General features: G+C 40.3%; 1 long non-coding RNA gene and 1 other non-coding gene across 3 annotated transcripts; one reads left to right on the top strand and one right to left on the bottom strand.

Moving 5' to 3' along the window:
* Positions 1-1719: 1719 nt before the first annotated feature.
* Positions 1720-21140, bottom strand: LOC122751118. 2 transcript variants are annotated; one of them, XR_006355771.1, is made up of 5 exons: positions 21102-21140; positions 19568-19654; positions 13321-13448; positions 7517-7615; positions 1720-3049 (listed from the first exon to the last, which is right to left on the bottom strand). It is a non-coding gene; the product is annotated as an uncharacterized LOC122751118 (long non-coding RNA). The 2 variants fall into 2 exon arrangements; XR_006355770.1 differs by having other exon boundaries at positions 7517-7612.
* LOC122752230 lies at positions 8616-8722 on the top strand. The gene has a single exon (XR_006356016.1). It is a non-coding gene; the product is annotated as a U6 spliceosomal RNA (small nuclear RNA).
* Positions 21141-21239: the final 99 nt, after the last annotated feature.

Here is a 21239-nt window from a genome sequence, read left to right as displayed (position 1 = left end):
ATGCAAAAAAGGAGGGGGGTGGGGAGAAAATGAAAATCAGTGCCAAGAACTGACAAATTAAATCATTGCTATAAAACACTAACTAATCCTCAAAAAAATAAGCGAAGGACTTCAGAGGGGCCCCGTGATTAAAAGAATTGTCAATTCCTCCATAGGGTGGTATCAACTTCTAAAAGTTAGAACAAAGATCACATGAAAAATAATCCAGCTGCTAACTGGTGCTCTGGAGAAAAAAAATGTTTGTTTTCAGCAAGACAATACAAAAACTTGAATACTAGAGATGGGGAAAACAGTCATTTTTACTGAAAAAAAAAACTACCTTTTCATTCATGGCTATACAAAAATCATTTTCTGAAGAAGTCCAGGTAAACATATGAGATACCAACATTTTTATGATTTCCAGAGTACATGGAAATCTTACTGAAGTACTGATGAACTCTGATAAATATATTGAAATGCTGAGAAGCAGAACAATTCCAGAATTACAAAATCCCAAAATGGAGACTGAATTATGCAGTATCAGCTTGTACCCATGCCAAAAACCAAGAGATATAATACCTTTTTCAAAGAGATGGAGATAAATCTGCTTCAATGATCTGGGAACTCATATGACTTAAACCCAATTGAAAAATATGGACTATGATAAAGCCAGACTTGGAAAAATAAACTATGCATTACAGGTATGGTTGATATACAATTTGAAAAAGAATGGCTTCATGATGAATTATACAATGTGTCAAAACCTTGTAACTGCAATGCCAAATCGTGCATAACAAGTAATTGTAGCAAAAGGAGGATGTGCTACATACTAAAGAGATTTTTTAAATTCTCAAGTTTGTTGTATGTCAACAAAATTATTTTTGCTGTCACAGTTTATTTGCAAGACACTATAGGAATGATAAACTCTGTAGAAAGGTACTAAAGCTTGAAATAAAGACAAATATCCCAATAGAGATGTCCAAAAATGGGGACTGCCATATGAAATGATGGGTTCTCTCTACAATAAAAGCTTTTAAGCAATGGTAGGATGGCCACTTATTAGTGATGCTGTAGCAGTATTAATTGGTCAAGTACAAATCGTTAGCAGAAGAACTCAGCATAGTAGGGAGAAAAAGCATTGGACTGGGAGTCAAAGGGAAACTGTGTTCAAATTCTATCTCTGTTCCTTACTACATGTGTAACCTCATACAGCTCACTTTAGTTCTGTGGGCTTCAATTTCTTCATCTGTAAAATAAGGGGGCTGGACTAGATTGGCCTGTAAAGCAGAGGCTCTAAACCTGGGTCCATGAACATTTTTTTTTTTTTTTTTTGTGGGGCAATGAGGACTAAGTGCACTTGCCCAGGGCCACACAGCTATTAAGTGTCAAGTGTCTGAGGTCGGATTTGAACTCAGGTCCTCCTGAAACCAGAGGCCAGTGCTTTATCCACTGCACCACCTAGCTGCCCCGGGTCCATGAACTTCTGAAAAAAAATTATTTTGATAACTGTATTTCAATATAGTTTCCCTTGTAATCTTATGTTTTTCATTTCATACATTTAAATACATTATTCTGAGAAGGGATTCATAGGCTTCACCAGAGTTCCAAGAGTCCATTGACCTACTCTAAGGTCACTTCTAGCATAAATCTGTGATCTTATTACACTGAATTATTACAATGCCAAGAATTTTTGGTTTTTTGGCTACCTCAAGTTAAGCAAGGCAAGAACAGTAGCTGAAGAACCTACCCACGTTGATTACATTCAAAGGCTTATATTTGGTACAAATCTTTATTTACAGTAAGCTGTGTTCTATAGCTAAAAGATTTCCCACATTTACTACAATCAAATGGGTAACCTTCATAGGAATTTCTATCATGGTCAGTAAATTAAGTATGCCAGATTAAAGGATCGCCCACTTCATTACATTAAAAAGGCTTCTCTCCATGTGTGAATTCTTGGTGTATTTTAACATAGCTTCGGCAGCTAAAGTTTTTCCCACATTGTTTGCACTCAAAGGGTTTCTCTCCAGTATGAATTCTCTCATGTCGAGTAAAGTTCTCACTACGACTGAAAGACTTCTCCCACAGCATAACAGTCAAAGGGTTTTTCTCCAGTATGAGTTCTCTGGTGTACAATAAGGTGTGCACTTCGATTGAAAGCTTTAACCACACTGAGTTACATTCAAAGGGTTTCTTTGCTCCAGTATGAATTCTCTTACGTTCAGTAAGTTGTGATGGCCAGGTAAAAGATTCCCCACTGTATAACATTCAAAGGGTTTCTATCCAGTATGAATTTTCTCATGTCGAGTAAGGTCAGAACTTAGATTGAAGGATTTACCACATTGATTACATTCAAAGGGCTTCTTTGCTCCAGTAATGAACTCTCTTATGTTCGGTAAGCTGTTCTATACCAGGTAAAGGATTCACACAATTCCTTGCATTAAAGGGTTTCTCTCCAGTAATTTAATTCTTTGGTGTATAGTAATGTAGTTCCTGCGCTAAAAGATTTCCCACATTCATAACATTTATAGGTTTTCTGTCCAATATGAATTTCTCTGATAATTTTTATGAGATTTACTATTTCTGGAGACTTTCCCACATTCATATGGTTTTTCTTTAGTACACGTTCTATAAGGCTGAAGAAAGTCTGAAGGATAACTCAATGACTTCCTGCATAGCTTCTTCCTAGAAAAGAGTCTATCATATTTACTTGAATCCTTACACTTTTTGAAATTTTTTCCATATGTGCCACATTTCTGAAACCTTTTTACTTTACGAATTTCTTGTTTTGGAACAAGATTGACCCCAAATTGAAACTTCAAATATATGAGATTCATTGGAATTAAACTTAGCACAAGTTTTTGTGTGTACAGTTGTCTGTTGCTTAGATTGTCTTTTCTGGTTAGTTTTCTGTTGCTCTAATCTAATATCACACTCCCAGGCTTCTCTCAATTGTTATCCCAGGGACCCATCTGTCTTAAGTTTCTTTTGGATGATTTCTCTCCTGAGAAATGCCCCGTTGTGGAGCTGACTCCATTGCTTTCATACATGGTCTCTTGACTAAGGAACTCTGAAAGAAAGAAAAAAGGGTCAATCTCTACTATTCTCTGTGCTGGAAGAAAGTAAAGTATCATAGAATAAATTCTAGATTCTGTTTCTACTTGCAAGGAAATAAGTGACATTCTGGATAAAACAAATATAATTAAGTATAATTGATGCTTGAGATATATAATGAAATAATAACAGAGCATCTTGCTACCTTAAAGGGTTTTAAGTATCAAGTACTAAGTAGATTACAAAATAACTATAGATGGTAGATAAATAGTAATAATTTTTAGAAAAATACCAAAATTTTCAAAAAAGGGGAAAAGTTTGGTTCTGGAAACTAGAGACTGGTAAACATGGTGCAAATCTTTAGAAAAGTTCTACTATATATATATTGGGCTAGGCAATGAGGGTTAAGTGACTTGCCCAGGGTCACACAGCTAGTAAGTGTCAAGTGTACGAGGTCAGAATTGAACTCAGGTCCTCCTGAATTCAGGGCTGGTGCTTTATCTACTGAGCCACCTAGCTGCCCAAAAGTTCTATAATATTAACAAACAGATGACATGTAAGAAAGTCAGAAAAGAAAATGCTGATCAGGAAAATTCATCATGAGATCAATAACAATTAGTCTTGCTCCAAAACATTAATAAAGGAAACAAATCAAGATAATTCTGATGTTCTACCTCATCCCATGTTTTAGCAAAGACAACAAAAGCCAATAATCATGATGCTGCTGCTGTCACAATTGAAATAAATTCTAATAACCTAGCGACCCAAAGAAGATATGAGAAGATAAATTATTGAATCTCTCACCATGCATCATAAAATTTCAGAGTTAAAAGGGATCCTAGAAGCCAGATAGTCTCCTCCATCTCTGGAAAAGGATGCCTCTACAACAGTTCTGCTAAGTTGTCGCCACCCTTTTGCCTGAAGGGGGCACTTCATTACCTCTCGAGGCATACAATAGCATTTTGTGTTTGCTTTTCATTCCATTTTTCTTTTATTTTCAGTCCAGATTCTCTCTTCCTCTTTCCCAAGTGAGAAGGGCAAGAAATACAAACCAAGAATATGAAGTAAAGTAAAAACAAAATTTCACATGTATCCATGTTTTGAGGGGGAAAAAAGAAAAAACATCTTCCATCTGCAGTGAGTCCATCAGCTCTTTTAGTCTGGAGATAGCATTTTTCATCATGAGGCTTTTAGAACTGTTTCACGCATTGTGTGTAATCAGTTCCTAAGTCTTTTATAGTTAATTATCTTGACAATATCGTTGTTATGGTATAGATTGTTTTCCTCATTCAAGTCAATTCACTTTGTATGAGTTCACATCTTCCCAGGTTTTTCTGAACCATCTCCTTCATCTTTTCTTGTGGTAGCACAATAGTATTCCATTACATGTCTTTTTTTTTTTTTTTTTTGCAGGGCAGGTGAGGATTAAGTGTCAGGGCCACACAGCTAGTAAGTGTCAAGTGTCTGAGGCTGGATTTGAACTCAGGTCTTCCTGAACCCAGGGCCATTGTTTTATCCACTGCGCCACCTAGCTGCCCCCCATTCCATTCCATTCTTATACCATAACCCGTACAACCATTCCCCAATTGATGGGTACCCCCCTCCTTAGTTTCTAATTCTTTGCCACCACAAAAAGAGGTGTTATAAATATTTGTGTATACATGGTACCTATTCTTTTTCTTTAATCTCTTTGGGGTATAGACCTACTAGTGGTTGGACTAGTTTATAGCTATACCCACAGTATATTAGTGTCCCCTGTTTTTCCACATCCTTTCTAGCATTTGTTATCCTTCTCTGTCCACCTAGCCAATCTGTTGGATATGAGTTGGTACCTCGGAGTTGTTTTAATTTGAATTTCTCTAATTATTAGTTATTTAGAGCATTTTTCCATATGATTATGTATAGGTTTGATTTCTCCCTCTGAAAACTGCCAATTCATATCCCTTGATCCTTTAATCAATTCTTATTTTTATAAATTTGGGGCAGTAGTACATATATATCTGAGAAATGAGACCTTTATCAGAGAAACTTGCTCCAAAGATATTCCCCAGTTTTCTTCTTTTCTTCTAAATATAGCTGCACTGGTTTTGTTTGTGCAAAAATTGTTTCATTTAATCAAAATCTTTTTATGTCCCATGAACCTTTCTATCAATTGTTTGGTCATAACCTCTTCCTCTACCCACAGTTCTTATAGGAAGTTTGCTTACTTCTACTGAGCCACCTAGCTGCCCCAAAGTTCTATAATATTAACAAACAGATGACATGTAAGTAGTCAGAAAAGAAAATGCTGATCAGGAAAATTCATCATGAGATCAATAACAATTAGTCTTGCTCCAAAACATTAATAAAGGAAACAAATCAAGATAATTCTGATGTTCTACCTCAATCCCATGTTTTAGTAAAGACAACAAAAGCCAATAATCATGATGATGCTGCTGTCTAAATGCAGATTGAAGCATATTGTTTGCTTCTTCCTAAAAGGTCAGAACTGAATACGATATTTCAGATGTGGTCTGCTAAGGGTGTGGTTCAGTGAGATTATACCTCCTTGTGTTCCTAGACAGTAACATCTTTTTTAAATAGAGCCCAAGGGTGCCTGGCCTTCTTGGCTAACACTTCACACTGTTTTCTCCTACTGGATATACAGCCTATTACAATTCCCACATCATACTTCCAGGTGAACTGCTTCTCACCCATCCTATAACTTGTCCTTATCAAGCTGATTTTGTTTAATCAAATGGTAAAACGTTATACTTACCCCTATTAAAGATCATCTTATTTGTAGCTTATTGTAGCAGATGTTCTAAAATATTGTTTCAGTACAGCAGTCGGATTTAGATCAAAATTTGACACGACTAGACCAGGCTTCTTAAACTTTTTTCACTCATGACCCCTTTTTGCCTGAGAAATTTTTACATGACTCCAGGTATGTAGGTATATAAAGTAGGTATACATAATCTTTTACTGCTGCCAAATTTTTCATGAGCCCCCACATTCAATTACCCAACCCCATATGGAGTTGCAACTCACAGTTTAAGAAGCTAGGCCCTAGGGGCAGCTAGGTGTGCAGTGGATAAAGCATTGACTTTGGATTCAGGAGGAACTGAGTTCAAATCCAGCCTCAGACACTTGACCACTTACTAGCTGTGTGACCCTGGGCAAGTCACTTAACCCTCATTGCCCCATCAAAAACAAAAAAGAAAAAGAAGCTAGGCCCTAGACCACAATAAGCTCCAAGGTAAAAAGTAATCTTAGCAGCACAAATTAAGGGTTTTTGTGGGGTTTTTGTTTTTTTTGTTGTTCTTGTTGTTTTTAGCACAAATTAAGTTAAAGGAGAATAAAAAGGGATGCTTTCCAGATCTGTGGTATGTTTTTCTTTGAATATCTTCTAAATTGCCAGGCCTTCAAACATATAGCTCTTATTATTAATGTCACACAAATCAAAGGTGATCTTTAAAAATATTTCCCAAAGATTCACCCCACAAAACTCCAAACTGCAGGACTTTAAGTTGAAATCAGGATGAATATGGGGCAGCTAAGTGCACTGTGGATAGAGCACAGGCCCTGGATTCAGGAGGACCTGAGTTCAAATCCAGCCTCAGACACTTGACACTTACTAGCTGTGTGACCCTGGGAAAGTCACTTAACCCCAATTGCCTCACCAAAAAAAAAAGAAAGAAAGAAAGAAATAGGGATGAATATGAATGATGTGTTTGAGAAACTTATCAATGATAGTAAGGTGAGAAACTGAAAAGTGAACCAAGCCAAAGATTTTAGGATTCCCATAAATCTCTATATGTAGATCCATATATATATATATATATATCCATATCTCCCTATATATATATATATATATATATATATATATATAGGGAGATATGGATATATATGGAAATATAGATCTAGAAAGCTAGATTTAAATATGTGAATACTAGACATACATACATATACACATAAACATACATACACACACATATATTTGAAAGCAGAAGGAAGAGAAAACATGAAGTGAGAAAGAGGGAATAAGGATTTAGGAGCAGAAGGAAAATTCCAGGCAGAAGCAGGAAAGAAGGGGTTCTCTTGGACAGAGGGCAGGCTTATTGTCTGTAAGTAGAAACAACAGTCTCTGAGGCTGAATGTAAGCACAGAAGGGAACACAGCAGTGGTGTCAAAGCCACTTTGGGATCTTGGGTGGGTCATTTCTCTTTAGACCTCGTTTATTTACTCTAAACTGTAGGTTGGACTTTAACTAATCTCAGGCCCTTTCCTCATGTAATGTTTCTGTGATTCCTAGCTCCTTGAAGTAAAGATGAATGTGTGTGGATAAGGAAGCTCACAGGGGAGAAATTCAGGGCAAGAGGAGCCTGGGAGTCTTTGAGGAGAACTCTCTGATGCAACACTTCAAAGGAACTGCCACCTTGCCCTTCCTCCAAATGAACAGCTCACCTGGGCCCTTCCATAGGCCTGGTGTTCACCTACTCACCTAGACAGGCGAATGCAGAGTCTTTATCCTGCAGCACCCTGTGGGGCTTCTCCTCTCTCCAATTGGAAGATCATATCTGGTTTGGAAACCAGAATCCTGCTTGTGTGGAAAATACATGGGAAGGTTACGTCAGAATTCAAGCCATAGTGTCAAAGCGAGGAAGAATGCTGACCTAGAAGGCAGCAAAGACCTAGGTTCAAATCCTACCTGATGATAAGCTTGGTCAGTGCCCCTCTCAAAACCTGTTTGTTCATCTACAATGTGAGGATAAAAACAGTACTTACCCACAGGATTTGTGTAATTTGTCAATACAATCAATCAATAAACATTTCTAAAGCTCCTACGATGTGCCAGTGTAAGGTCTGAAATTCTAGCTGTGATGTCTAAAATCTAATGAGTGGTAGCCTTAAATTAGAAACATATACCACCAATCTTTGGGCATTAAATATTTATTAAAGTATATTAGGGGTTAGTAAAAAGAAACATGTGGATAAAGAATGAGATCTCTTTATTCTCCCTATTCTGTTTGCCCCCTGCCACCAAGCTGAAGTCCAGAAATCAAAAGACCTGCACTTCCCCGCCTCGCTTCTCCCAGAAGCCTCCTGTGAAACAGAAAATAGGGTTGTCCACACACACAGCTCCAAGCTAATTGGCTGGTAGCTCTGATTGACATGACCCACAGCGGCAAGACACGACTTCCTTGACTACCAATCTGGACCTCTGAAACCCCAGAAAGGTCACTTCTGATGCTAAGTCACATGCTTTCTTTTCATGGCGGAGCTTCCCTGTAATATCTTTCTCAACAGGGGGTAACACTCTGATTCTCAGCACCAGGCACTTTCAAGGATCAAACTAGGTAACATACACATGTTTTCCAAACCTTAATGCTCTGTATGAATGTAATATTTATTTAAACATTGTTTGTTTTTGTTTCCACACCAGGGGAAAAAATGGATTAGGAAGGCCCAGTGAGCTTTAGAAAAAGACCTCTATTGATTATATTTCATGCAAATTTGGGAAATGTGTTGATAATTGTAAATTTGGAATCAAAAAGTAAAATGGTTTATATGACTTAATCCTTGAATAAAGAAATGAGAACATGCTCATTTCAGCAGCACATGTACTAAAATTGAAATGATACAGAGAAGATTAGGATGGCCCCTGCACAAGATTAACAGGCAAAATAGTGCAGTATTCCATATTTTGTGAAGTGAGCAGAACCAGGAGAACATGATAACTGCAATACTGTACAATGATCAACTGTGAATGGCTTAGCTCCTTCTCAGCAATACAATGATCCAAGACAATCCCAAACGACTCATAATGAAAAATGGAGATCCACCTCCAAAGAACAGTGGAGTCTAAATGCAGATTGAAGCATATTGAGCAAACTATTTTATTTTACTTTGTTTTTCTTAGTTTTTTTTGGAGGGGGAGGGGTATGTCTTTTCTTTCAAAACATGACTAATATGGAAATAATATTTTACATGACAGCATATGTATTAATCTATAGCAAATTGCTTGCCTTATCAGGAAAGGGACAGGGGAGGAAGAAAGGGAAAGAGAGAATTTGGAACTCAAATGTTTTGTTTTATTTTTTTATTTTTTTGGTGAGGCAATTGGGGTTAAGTGACTTGCACCAGGGTCACACAGCTAGTAAGTATCATTGTCTGAGGCTGGATTTGAACTCAGGTACTGGACTCCAGGGCCAGTGCTCTATCCACTGCGCCACCTAGCTGCCCCTGAGTCTTCCCTTTCAAAGAGAGAAGCTAGAGGATTCCCTCTTTTCTGAGGGTGTATAAAGTTTTTCTTTTCCCATGGGTTACAGAATACATATCAACCTATTACAAATGTAAATCAGTCAAACAATACAAATCAGGTTTAACATCTCAACTTAAAGCAGATGCTATGGATAGGTAGGTAGAAACAGGAAGGGTGTTTATCAAAGACAAAGAGGTCTCTTTTTTCTTTTCCTTCCTGGGGAAAGAAGATAGTGAATGGGAATTTCAAAGGGGCATTTGAGTTTGTTTATTCTCTTGGGGAAGTCAATAGGGACTGTCTGGTTCACTTTGAAGTCTTTGAGCAAATGGCATTTTTGCTCCGATTGATCAGGGTCCCATAAAAAATACTTTTGGGGCAGCTAGGTGGCGCAGTGGATAGAGCACTGGCACCTGGATTCAGGAGGACCTGAGTTCAAATCCGGCCTCAGACACTTTACACACTTACTAGCTGTGTGACCCTGGGCAAGTCACTTAACCCCAATTGCCCTCACCAAAACAAACAAAAAAAAAATACTTTTGGATAATAAGGTATCTCCATCAGATCCAGGTGATCCATATTAACGGAAACAAAACAAAGATGACCAGATAACAAGACAGACAATTTAATAGTCCACTGAGAAATCAAGGGACTATTAAAGTTTACTTTGGCAAGCAGATAATCAGGACTGACACACCTAAGAAGGGGAGATAAAATTCTATAGCAGGAAAGTCAATTAAGTATAGCCACTACCTGACTGGAGCTAGGAGGACAGAGAGAACCCCAAAGGTCAGGACCTCATTAAAAAAAAAAATCCCCCTGGACTCTCAGGAATATGACAAACATCCAAGCTTTCCCTACCCCACTCCAAAAGGAACTTTCCACTTTCAGGTGACACCCCATCTATCTTCCATAAAAGCTTTTGCCTTCTTTTCTGTTCTGGGAGGAGAATGTTTTCAGAGCCCTCCCTCCCAAAGGGAGGACCATTTTAATTCTAATTCGATTGTGTGCAAGAGTGTAATTCTTTCTTTTCTTTTCTTTTTTTTGTTTTTGAGGCAATTGGGATAAGGACTTGCCCAGGATCACACAGCTAGTAAGTGTCAAGTGTCTGAGGCCAGATTTCAACTCATGTCCTCCTGAATCCAAGGCTGGTGCTCTATCCACTGTGCCACCTAGCTGCCCCAAGAGTGTAATTCTTTACAGAGGAATACCTAAGGGCCCTCATCTTTCCCCCCATGACTATTTGAAAAAAATAAATTAAAAAATATATATATATATGTATATATTTTTTTAAGTCCATACTCTTTGACGCAGATATTCCAATCCCTTGGGGCTTATACCCCAAGGAGATCAAGATCAATAATAAAAGAAAGTCCTTACAGACCCCAAAATTTTTACAGCACCACTTTTTATCATAACTAAGAATTGGAAATAAAGTAGATGCTGAGAGAAAAAGACCATATTTGGACTCTTCTCAGAGTCCTGGGGACAGAGAGTGGGTTTAGTTTCAAACTCCATGACCTTGTTACTCAGACTTCCCAGTAGGGGGCTGCCCAGCATACAAAGCCCTGAGAAGCCAGGGCCTCTGGGACTTGACCTCTAGCAGGGCTTGGAACAGGGCCTACACTTTCTAGAAACCAGCTAAGCTGAGAATTCACTTTGAGGCACTCAGATGATTCCCACATGACCCTGCAGATCAAACTCCAACTTAAGTTTTGTCTTGAAAAATTATCAGGGCAGCTAGGTGGCGCAGTAGATAAAGTACTTGATAAAGTAGATAAAGGCCCTGGATTCAGAAGGACCTGAGTTCAAATCCAGTCTCAGACACTTGACACTTACTAGCTGTGTGACCCTGGGCAAGTCATTTAACCCTCGTTGCCCTGCCCCCCCCCCCAAAGTTATGTATGTTAACATAGCATTGTTTTAAGGAGGGGACGCTCTTGCCCAGAATAGGTTAGGTCTGGTATTGTAGTTTGTACAATCTGATTGGCTGACTGGTACCACCTGAATGGTTTCTAGCACTGTGATTGGTCCACTTGGTACAATCTGATTGGTTGTTAATGTTATACTGTATGCAAATAGGGGGGCTAGTATGTAAATAAGGAATTGTAAAATACTATAATATGATTGGTCAGGAGGGACCCCTTGGTGGGTATAAATAGTGGTGTGGGACGTCAGTTCAGTCTAGCACATTCAGAAGAGTGCCCATCTTGGAGAAGATGAAATAGAGAAGCCTTCAACCATACTGCTGCCTGCTTGGATTATTTGAGTTGCTAACAACACTTGAGCTGCACAACACTAATTTCAAGCTGTTAGCTGCATTTCTAACAATGCCCATTGATTGGGAATGGCTAAATAAATTATGGCATGTGGATATATGGGATTTTACTATGCTATAAGAAATGAATAATGTGATGAATATGATACATGGAAAGATCAACATGAACTTGTGAGAAATAATTATTAATAATTGATTTCTTTTTTCTTTTATTTGTGGGGCAATGAGGGTCAAGTTACTTGCCCAGGGTCCATAGCTAGTAAGTGTCAAGTGTCTGAGACCGCATTTGAACTCAGGTCCTCCTGAATTCAGGGGCCTGTGCTTTATCCACTGAGCCACCTAGCTGCCCCTTAATAATGGATTTCTAGGGGGGCCCCAGAGTTCAGTTTCAGTTCTTTCTCTCCCCCACTCCAGAAAGTTCAGTTCTTGCCAGAGGATGAGTGCAGGGAACAAAAGAAATGAGCTGTCTAGCTCAAAGAAGAACCACACCTAGATACTGGACTTTGCCCTTCAGCTATTTTTTTTTGCATAGTATTCTCTGATGTTATTTGTGAAGTTTATTTTAATTTAAACCACCCTCAAGTCATATAAATCAGTGGAACTGAATGATACTAACCAATTAGCTTAGATCAACATATAAAGATCGGCTCTATCTAAAGAGGATAAAACCCTACTCTCTTTGTCCTCTCTTGCCCCTCTTTCTCTTCAAGCATGCTCTTCCTCTCAGGTCAGAAGGCCTGAAAACCCTGAGAAGTTAGGGAAACACAGGGTCGATATTTTACTGATATATGTTAATTAATTAATAATAAAAGCTTACTACCCAAACTGGTATAATAGTAATTAATTTATAAAGTGCAGTAGTAGCAATAATTTTAGGCAACACAAACTGATGTAGAGTGAAGTAAGCAAAGCCAAGAAAGCAATATACACAATGTTAACAGAACAATTAAAAAATAACAAAACAACCAAAATTGTTGCAAAATTACATAGAATAAGCAGAAGGCACTACCATCTCACCCCTTTGCAGAGGTGGGGAGCCTGCAAAGTGTTATACATTTTTTTGTCTGTCTGTTTTGTTTTGCAGAGCAATGAGGGTTAAGTGACTTGCCCAGGGTCACACAGCTAGTGTCAAATGTGTCTGAGGCCAAATTTAAACTCAGGTCCTCCTGAATCCAGGGCTGGTGCTTAATACACTGCGCCACCTAGCTGCCCCCAAGTGTTATACATTGTACAACTTTTTAGATTTTTTTGATGATCAGTTACGTTGATTTTTTTTTCCTCTTCTTTTTCTGTCTTTAAGTATTTTTTGTTATTTGGGATGGCTCTCTAGGAGAGGTAGAGGGAAGGATAATGGGTGAAACTATAATGATGAAAAAAATTATATCAATAAAAACTTGTTTGAAAAATAATAAAGGAATGAGAACATTTTATATCCTCAAGAATCTGCTCTGGTGCTTTAGGAAAAAATCTTGGACCTACTGAAACTGTGAATGAGGAAGCTGCTACCACAGGGATAAAGCTGGGATTTCCAGGTGTAAAAAACAAAGCCCTTTTACCTGGAAACAGGAGCAGACATACCCAGTCACCTGATCTCAAGGCCCTAGAGATCTCCAATATTATATACATTACTGAATATTGCTGCACACCAATGAGTCAGCCAAGTATTACAGAAATTTCCCTCAGGCTCCAGGAATTGGGAATTCCAGTCCCTCCCCACTCCCTCATCTCTATGGGAAAACTCTAAAGCACAGAGAAAAGTTGTCCTTACCCAGGGAGAGAAGATTCCTATAATTCTCCAGCATCACTTCTTTGTATAAAGTCTCTCTGAGCAGGGCCCAGTTGCTGCCACTCTTCAGAGGTGAAGTCCACCACCACATCCTTGAATGCTACTGAATCCTGAAACATCCAAAATAATGCTGCTCAACCAGGTATGATCGCTTACTCAAAACTCCTTGGGGAAGGCAAGAAGTTGTCCAATTAAAGGAAAAGTGATTCTTATAGTGTTCAGGAGAATTCCAAAACAAATATTTTAAAAATACCTTCGAAAAAACAAAAATACTTACGTCTCAAACTTACAAACATATTCACATTCAGGAAGGCCTTAAGCCTCCCACTGGGGCTACCACATGTTCATTCAAAATGGCTGGTTTTGTTGTATGTTTCCCTGTAATTTGATTATTTTTCCTTTGTGTTGTGTTTAAATAAATGCTCTATTATTAGTGCATATAATCAAAACTATTGATGTATTTCATGGTTATGTTGCCTTTAGCATAATATAGTTTCCCTGTTTATCTGCTTTAAGTAGGTCTATTTTTCCAGGAGAAAGCAGAACAAATTATGGTGTATAAATGTTATGTATCATTAAGGTGCCCCTAAGAATCACAGAAGGGTTGCTTTCAGAGAAATTTGAGAAGACTTGTATGAGCTGATACAGAATGAAATTGTGCAGAACAAGAGAACAATGTCTACAATAACAACAATACCTGTTCATAAAGAATTAACGTGGGCGGCTAGGTGGCGCAGTGGATAAAGAACTGGCCTTGGATTCAGGAGTACCTGAGTTCAAATCCGGCCTCAGACACTTGACTTACTAGCTGTGTGACCCTGGGCAAGTCACTTAACCCCCATTGCCCAGCAAAAAAAAAAAAAAAAAAAAAAAGAATTAATCGTGATTTAGAAGCCCCAACGAGCACCCAGGCCGGGGCTCAGGTGCTGCGCCTCTGTGCTGGCACGGTGCTCCAGCAGCCCTGATTGACAGAATTAACAGACAGTTGTAGAATGGCCAGACTCCCAGCTTCCGCATGCAGAAGGTCACCTGATTGCCCTCACTTGCTTCCCATCATTATAATTTGGCCAGGCCCACGTAGGTATCGGCACAAGGTGGGGGGAGCACTGTGCCAGTGCACAGCCGGCTAGGGCGCATACTGGGGCTTCTAAATCATGATTAATTCTTTACATTCCCCCCTTTGTCTTTGTCAAGGAAACACGGGGTGTTTCCTTGATGAAACACTGTAAAGATAAACTTTGAAAGACTTCTAGAATTTCCAATAACTAATCATGACTCTGGAGGATCCATAATATATTATGCTATCCACCTCCTAAGAGAGAAGTGATGGACTAAAGGTGCAGAATGAGAAATATGTTTTTCAAAACAACCAATGTGTGCATGTGTTTTCTTGACTACTCTTATTTTTTTTTAGAAGGGAAATTCTTATTTTAACTTTTTATTTAGAATTTTCCCAAGTTACATGTAAGAAAAGGAAAAAAAGGTTTTTTCACATTGATTTTTTAAAATGTTGTGTTCTAAATTTTCTTCCCTCCCTCCCTCCTCAACCCTCCCTATGTAATCAAGCAATTCAATATAAGTCATACATGTGCAGTTATGCAAAACATCTTCACATTAGTCAAGCTGTGAAAGAAAATAGACAAAATAACTTTATAAAGAGGAACTAACAAATAAAATTATACTTTAATCTATATTAAAATACCATCAGTTCTTCCTCTGTTGATGGTTTGCATTTTTCGTACGTCCTTCTGACAGCATCTTGTTCATCATTTCTTTCACAGTTAGTATTGCTACCTGTGTTACCCTCCATCCTATTCCCTCCCCTTGATATCTACTCTGTTTTCTATCTTCTTTCACCCTATCCCTCCTTGAAATTGTTTTGCTTTTTACTGCCCCCTCCCCCAATCTGCCTTCCTTCCTTCGCCTCTCTCCCCCTTTTCCCCTTCCCCTATCACTTTCCCTCAGGGTAAAATATATTACTATACCCAATTGAGTATGTTATTCCCTCTTTGAGCCCAATTCTGATGAAAGTAAGGCTGACTCGCTCCCCCACACGTTCCCCATCTTCCCCTCCACTCCATAAGCTTTTTTCTTGTTTCTTTTATGTGAGCTACTTTATCCCCTTCCACCTCTCCTTTTTCCTTTCTTCCAGTGCAGTCTTCTTACCCCTTAACGTTATTTTAAAGATGTCATCATGGGTCAGCTGGGTGACACAGTGGACAAAGCACCAGTCCTGGACCCAGGAGGCCCCAAGCCCAAATCCAGCCCCAGACATAAGCACCCCACCCTGCCTGCCCCACAAAAAACAAGGATAAACAAAAAATAAATTCTTTACAGATATCATCCCTTCATATTGAATTCACACCTATGCCCTCTAAGTATATTCGTTTGAACTGCCCAAATACTGAGAAAGTTCTTATGAGTTAGAAGTCTTCCCATGTAGGAAGGTAAACAGTTTAACCTTTTAATGTCCCTCATGATTTTTTTTTTCCTGGTTTACCTTTTTATGCTTCTCTAGGGTCTTTTATTTCAAAGTCAAATATTCTATTCAGTTCAGGTCTTTTCATCACAAATGCCTGAAAGTCCTCTTTTTCATTAAAATTCCATTTTTTCCCCTGAAAGATTATACACAGTTTTGCTGGGTACATGATTTTTGGTTGTAGTCCCAGTTCCTTTGGCCTTTGGAATATCATATTCCAAGCCCTCCAATCCTTTAATGTAGAAGCTCCTAGATCTTGTGTTATCCTGACTGTGGCTCCACCATACTTGAATTGTTTCTTTCTGGCTGCTTACAATATTTTCTCCTTGACTTAGGAGTTCTGGAATTTGCCTATAATATTCCTGGAAGTTTTCCTTTTGGGATCTCTTTCAGGAGCTTATTGGTGGATTCTTTCAATTTCTATTTTACCTTCTGCTTCTAGAATATCAGGGCAATTTTCCCTGACAATCTCTTGGAAGATAATGTCTAAACTCTTATTCTGATCATGGTTTTCAGGTAGTCCAATGATTTTCAAATGATCTCTCCTGGATCTATTTTCCATGTCAGCTGTTTTTCCAAGGATATATTTCATATTACCCTCTATTTTTTTTTTTTTAGTGAGGCAGTTGGGGTTAAGTGACTTGCCCAGGGTCACACAGCTAGTAAGTGTTAAGTGTCTAAGGCCGGATTTGAACCCAGGTACTCCTGACTCCAGGGCCGGTGCTCTATCCACTGTGCCACCTAGCCGCCCCACCCTCTATTTTTTAATTCATTTGGATTTGCTTTACTGTGTCTTGGTTTCTCATAAAGTCACTAGCTTCCATTTGTTCAATCCTAATTCTTAGGCAATTATTTTCTTCAGAGAGCTTTTGTACCTCCTTTGCCATTTGGCTTATCAAGCTGTTAACTTTTTTTTTATGACTCTCCTTTCTCTTTCCATTCTTACAGGGGAATCACCTAGGTTCACAACCTTGGATTCATCTTCAATTTCCTGCCCTGCCCCCATATTAGTCCAATGCCAAACTCTCCTGTTATTACCTTATATCCCGCCTCCTCTCTTTATTCACAGAGCCATCACCCAAGCTTAGGCCATCACTGCCTCTTACAGAGACTGCTGGTCTTATCATACTGTCTCTCCTAACCCAACCCCTCCTCCACATAACTGCCAAAGTGACACGAAGCACAGGTCTAACTAGGTCATTCCTCTGCTTTTGTTGTTGTTTTGTTTTATTTGTGGGGCAATGAGGGTTAAGTGACTTGCCCAGGGTCACACAGCTAGTAATTGTCAAGTGTCTGAGGTCGGATTTGAACTCAGGTCCTCCTGACTCCAGGGCTGTGCTCTATCCACTGCGCCACCTAGCTGCCCCCATTCCTCTGCTTTTGAAGTTCTAATTTCAAGCAGCCAAACTGGCATTTAAGTCCCTTACGAATCTGGCCTGAACCTCCCTTTCTGGCCTTGTTCATACACCGTAGGATTCAGTTAACCTGACCGTCTCACTGTTCCTCATTTGTGACCCTCCTCTTCCCACCTCTGTGATTCAGCACTGGCTGTCCCATGGTGCTTGAATGGCCTCTCTTCTCACCCAATCCCCGGGAAGGCTCAGTTTCATTCAAGAGTCAGTTCAAATGGCACCTACTACTTGAAGTCTGTTCTGAGCCCGCCTCCCAGGGGACTGTGCCCTCTTCTAAAATCACCTTTGTCTGTTTTGTATGGAAAGCAACATGAACATGTTACCTTCCCTGGCTAGACTATAACCTTCTAGAGGGCAAGTAATGTTTCCCTACTGTGTTGTATCCCCAGAGTCTGGCACAGTGCCTGGCACATAGTAGGTGCTTCAAAAATGTTTATTGACCACGTGATTAACACCCACCTTCTATTTTCATTTAACAGTAAAACAAAATACAAACACCATGTACTATTATTAAATTGCCAGTTCAAAGGATCACAAAACTAGAGTTGGAGGACATTCTAGAAGTTATCACAATGAGGCCCAGAGAAATTAGGTAACTTGCCCAAGTCACAGAGCAGGAGGCGGGTGGCAGGAGCAGAATCTGAGCTGAGGGCCCCTCAATCCAAGTCCGGAGCTCTCCCCTGAGGCACGCTGCCCATCTAAACCTCAAGTACACCCTTGAATATCTAACCCCATTCCCACCCTCACTGCTTCCTGTGAGAAGATGCAGTTTGGAGTCATATCTCCTGCTTTCATTCCTTTTCTTACCCCCTGACACGCAGTTTCACCCACAGTCCTACCCAGACCAATACATTTACCTCCTTTGTATGGAAGTGCCACATCTACCCATGTCTCAACATTGTTACTACCACTAACATTTTGCCTGGATAAGGCACTTTTGCTTCCCATCTGCTCCTATCAAGAAGAAATAATAACTATAACAACAGCTAACATTTATAGCACAGGCACTGTGCTAAGTACTTTACAAGAAACATTTCATTGGATCCTCACAACAACCCTGGGCGGGTTGGGGTTATTATTATCCCCATTTTACAGATGAGGAAACTGAGGCAAACAGGGGTTAAATTACTTGCCCAGGGTAACACAGCCAATGAGTGACTGAGGCCAGATTCAAACTCAGACCTTCCTGAGCTGTCCCACACTGGCTCATGACTTAATATAATATGCACCCCATCCCCCACCCCTCCCAATTCAACTACTAAACCCATACCATGATCTATTACAGCCCATCTAGATTGGCTGAGTCGATTCCCACCAAAGATATGTTCACCTGCCCCCACGATCTAACCACATCTTGTCTAGATTATGGACCAACTCAAAATGTATTTACTTCAAGAGTTCTTTCCACAAGGGCAGTGATGGCACTGCCACATCAAAGATGATGTAGTCTTGTTTTTTGTGTTTTTTTTTTTTTTTGCAGGGCAATGAGGGTTAAGTGACTTGCCCAGGGTCACACAGCTAGTTAAGTGTCAAGTGTCTGAGGCTGGATTTGAACTCAGGGAGTCCTGAATCCAGGGCCGGTGCTCTATCCACTGCAGCGCCACCTAGCTGCCCCCTTGTTTTGTTTTGTTTTGTTTTTTGTTTTTGACAATGTAGTCTTTAAACAAAAACCAAAAACTAAACACAGTTGTGCATAATAGATTCATGATTTCATATGCAAGTCTCTCTTTTCCATTCAACATATATGGAAATGTTCATGTTTATTGACAACTGTCAAGTGCCTGATTTTAAATGATTTTTATTACATATCAAAATCTTTTCTGAACTTCTAAGAAGTATTCATCACCTGTACTTTTCATTCTGATACTTTAAAAATGGCAGAAAATGCACAATTAACACATACTAAGCAGTTGGTCTTTCTTCCCAGTTCCTCCCAAGGAGCCTGAGCTCTGTTTGAGAGAAAGAACAGTAGGAGCAGCTAGGAGACGCAGTGGATTCAGGAGGACCTGAGTTCAAATTCAACCTCAGACACTTGACAATTACTAGCAAGTCACTTAACCCTCATTGCCCTGCCCCCCCCCAAAAAAGAAAGAAAGAAATTAAAAAGAAAGAAATGCTGGTGAGAGAATCTAGCTCAGTGCTGAGCACAGAGAAGGACTAAATTTCTGAGAAAATGTCCTAGTTGTTATCAGAGGAAAGAAACATCAAAGGATTGGGATGCATGCATCAGCCATCATAAAAGCTGTTTCTTGGGTGTGGGGCATGTGAGAAAGCAACGGGTCCATACTTTGAACAACAACCTAGCTATTACTTCTGCAAAGAAGAAAATCCAACTCACCAGGCACCTGGCTGTTGGGATCACAGGACCCATTCTCCCCCTGAATAGGCGCCTCTTGTAGAAGTGCAGAATCCTCAGAAAAAAGAGCTGGGAACAAGAGAGGAAATAGGATGGAGATAAGGATTTCCTTGATAAGGGACAAAATGAGAAGTCCCCACACCTCCATGTGAAAATCAAACAGGCACTGTGCTAACTGCTGGGGATGCCAGAAAATTAAAAGTCTTTGCTCTCCAAGAGTCCAAGGGAAAAGACCACACACAAATATGTACAAATAAGATAGATATAAGATAATCTACAGATTATTCCTCAGAAAGGCTAAGGCTAGATAAGAGAACCTCTAGCCCTGCTGCTCCCAGGAGGAGGGGAAAGGACCAAAGCTCTTGCAGCAGCATCCAAGGGTGGCCGGATGCTCTGCTCCACACCTGAAGGGAGGAGGGGTGGAGAGACCAAAATCCTTCCTCTTCGAAAGAAGAAGGGGGCAGCTAGGTGGCGCAGTGGATAAAGCACCGGCCCTGGGTTCAGGAGTACCTGAGTTTAAATCCGGCCTCAGACACTTGACTACTAGCTGTGTGACCCTGGGCAAGTCACTTAACCCCAACTGCCCCGGAAAAAAAAGAAGAAGAAAAAGGGATCTTAGGATCAAAGTTTGAGAACAGGAGTTCATGGGAGAGATCATCTCGTTCCCCATTATATAGATGAGTAAATGTTAACCAGGAGGATACACCGATAATACACGGTATAATAGGTGGTCATACCAGTCCGGATTTGCACCCAAGTTGTCCCAAACCGTGCTTCTTACCAATGTCCCTCTGTCCCCTCTATCTCAGGGTGACCTGTGCTGCCTGGGGGCTCTCAAGGGAACACCATTATAGAAGAACAGCCAGCACGCCAGGAATGGAGAAGGGGTCACCTAGCAGCTTGGGGTTGGCACATCCTCAGGGATGTTCCTGGAATGGGGGAGGCCCCTTCTTGCCCCTGTGGCCACCTTCCCTCATTACCCCCTTTCCCATCCTGTTCCTGCCTCGATTTCCCTTTCCTACCCAAGCTGAGATTTCACTGCCTAGAACGGAGTGACCGTTACGTGTCAACCCATCGTCTCGAGAGTTGGAAAATGGTCTAGACAGGGCGAGACATGAGGTCACACAGAATAAAATCTGGAGAACTGGGATTAGAACCCAGGTCCTTACTCTACATGCTGCCTCTCTTCACCACCAGGCATGTGCATGAACCTCTGAGGTCTTCAGTACTACATTTCCCAGAAGCCACTGAGAAGTACTCATTTCCCTTCCAGTCCCAGCGCCAGCACCAAGCCCAAGAAACTGATGGAGGATCTGGTTGGGAGGCGGGGGAAGGGGAAGAGAGGGGTGACGGTGAGGCAGACCGGAAGTACCCAGACAACTCTGTCCTTTTCGGGGTCACTTGCGCACCCCGACAGACTAGTCTCCCGAGGGGTGTAGGGCTGAGGCAGTCTCTCCCTATTCTGGACATGGCAAGGGCGGAGACAGGATGCCAGGGGCGTTGCAGGGGAACATACCTGACTGGCACAAGTGACCACACATCGAGGAGGCGGAAGTCCCGCCTGAATGCGTTTCCGGTCCTGATGCCCAGCTCAGGCTGGTTTGTTTTGCTGACATGGCAAGCGACGAGGCTCAAAGCTGATCCAAGACTCGAT

This window comes from Dromiciops gliroides, chromosome 3 (assembly GCF_019393635.1).
Source record: "Dromiciops gliroides isolate mDroGli1 chromosome 3, mDroGli1.pri, whole genome shotgun sequence".
Taxonomy (NCBI): domain Eukaryota; kingdom Metazoa; phylum Chordata; class Mammalia; order Microbiotheria; family Microbiotheriidae; genus Dromiciops; species Dromiciops gliroides.
Note: the sequence above shows the minus strand (reverse complement) of the source record. Positions and strands in the feature narration are given on the sequence as shown.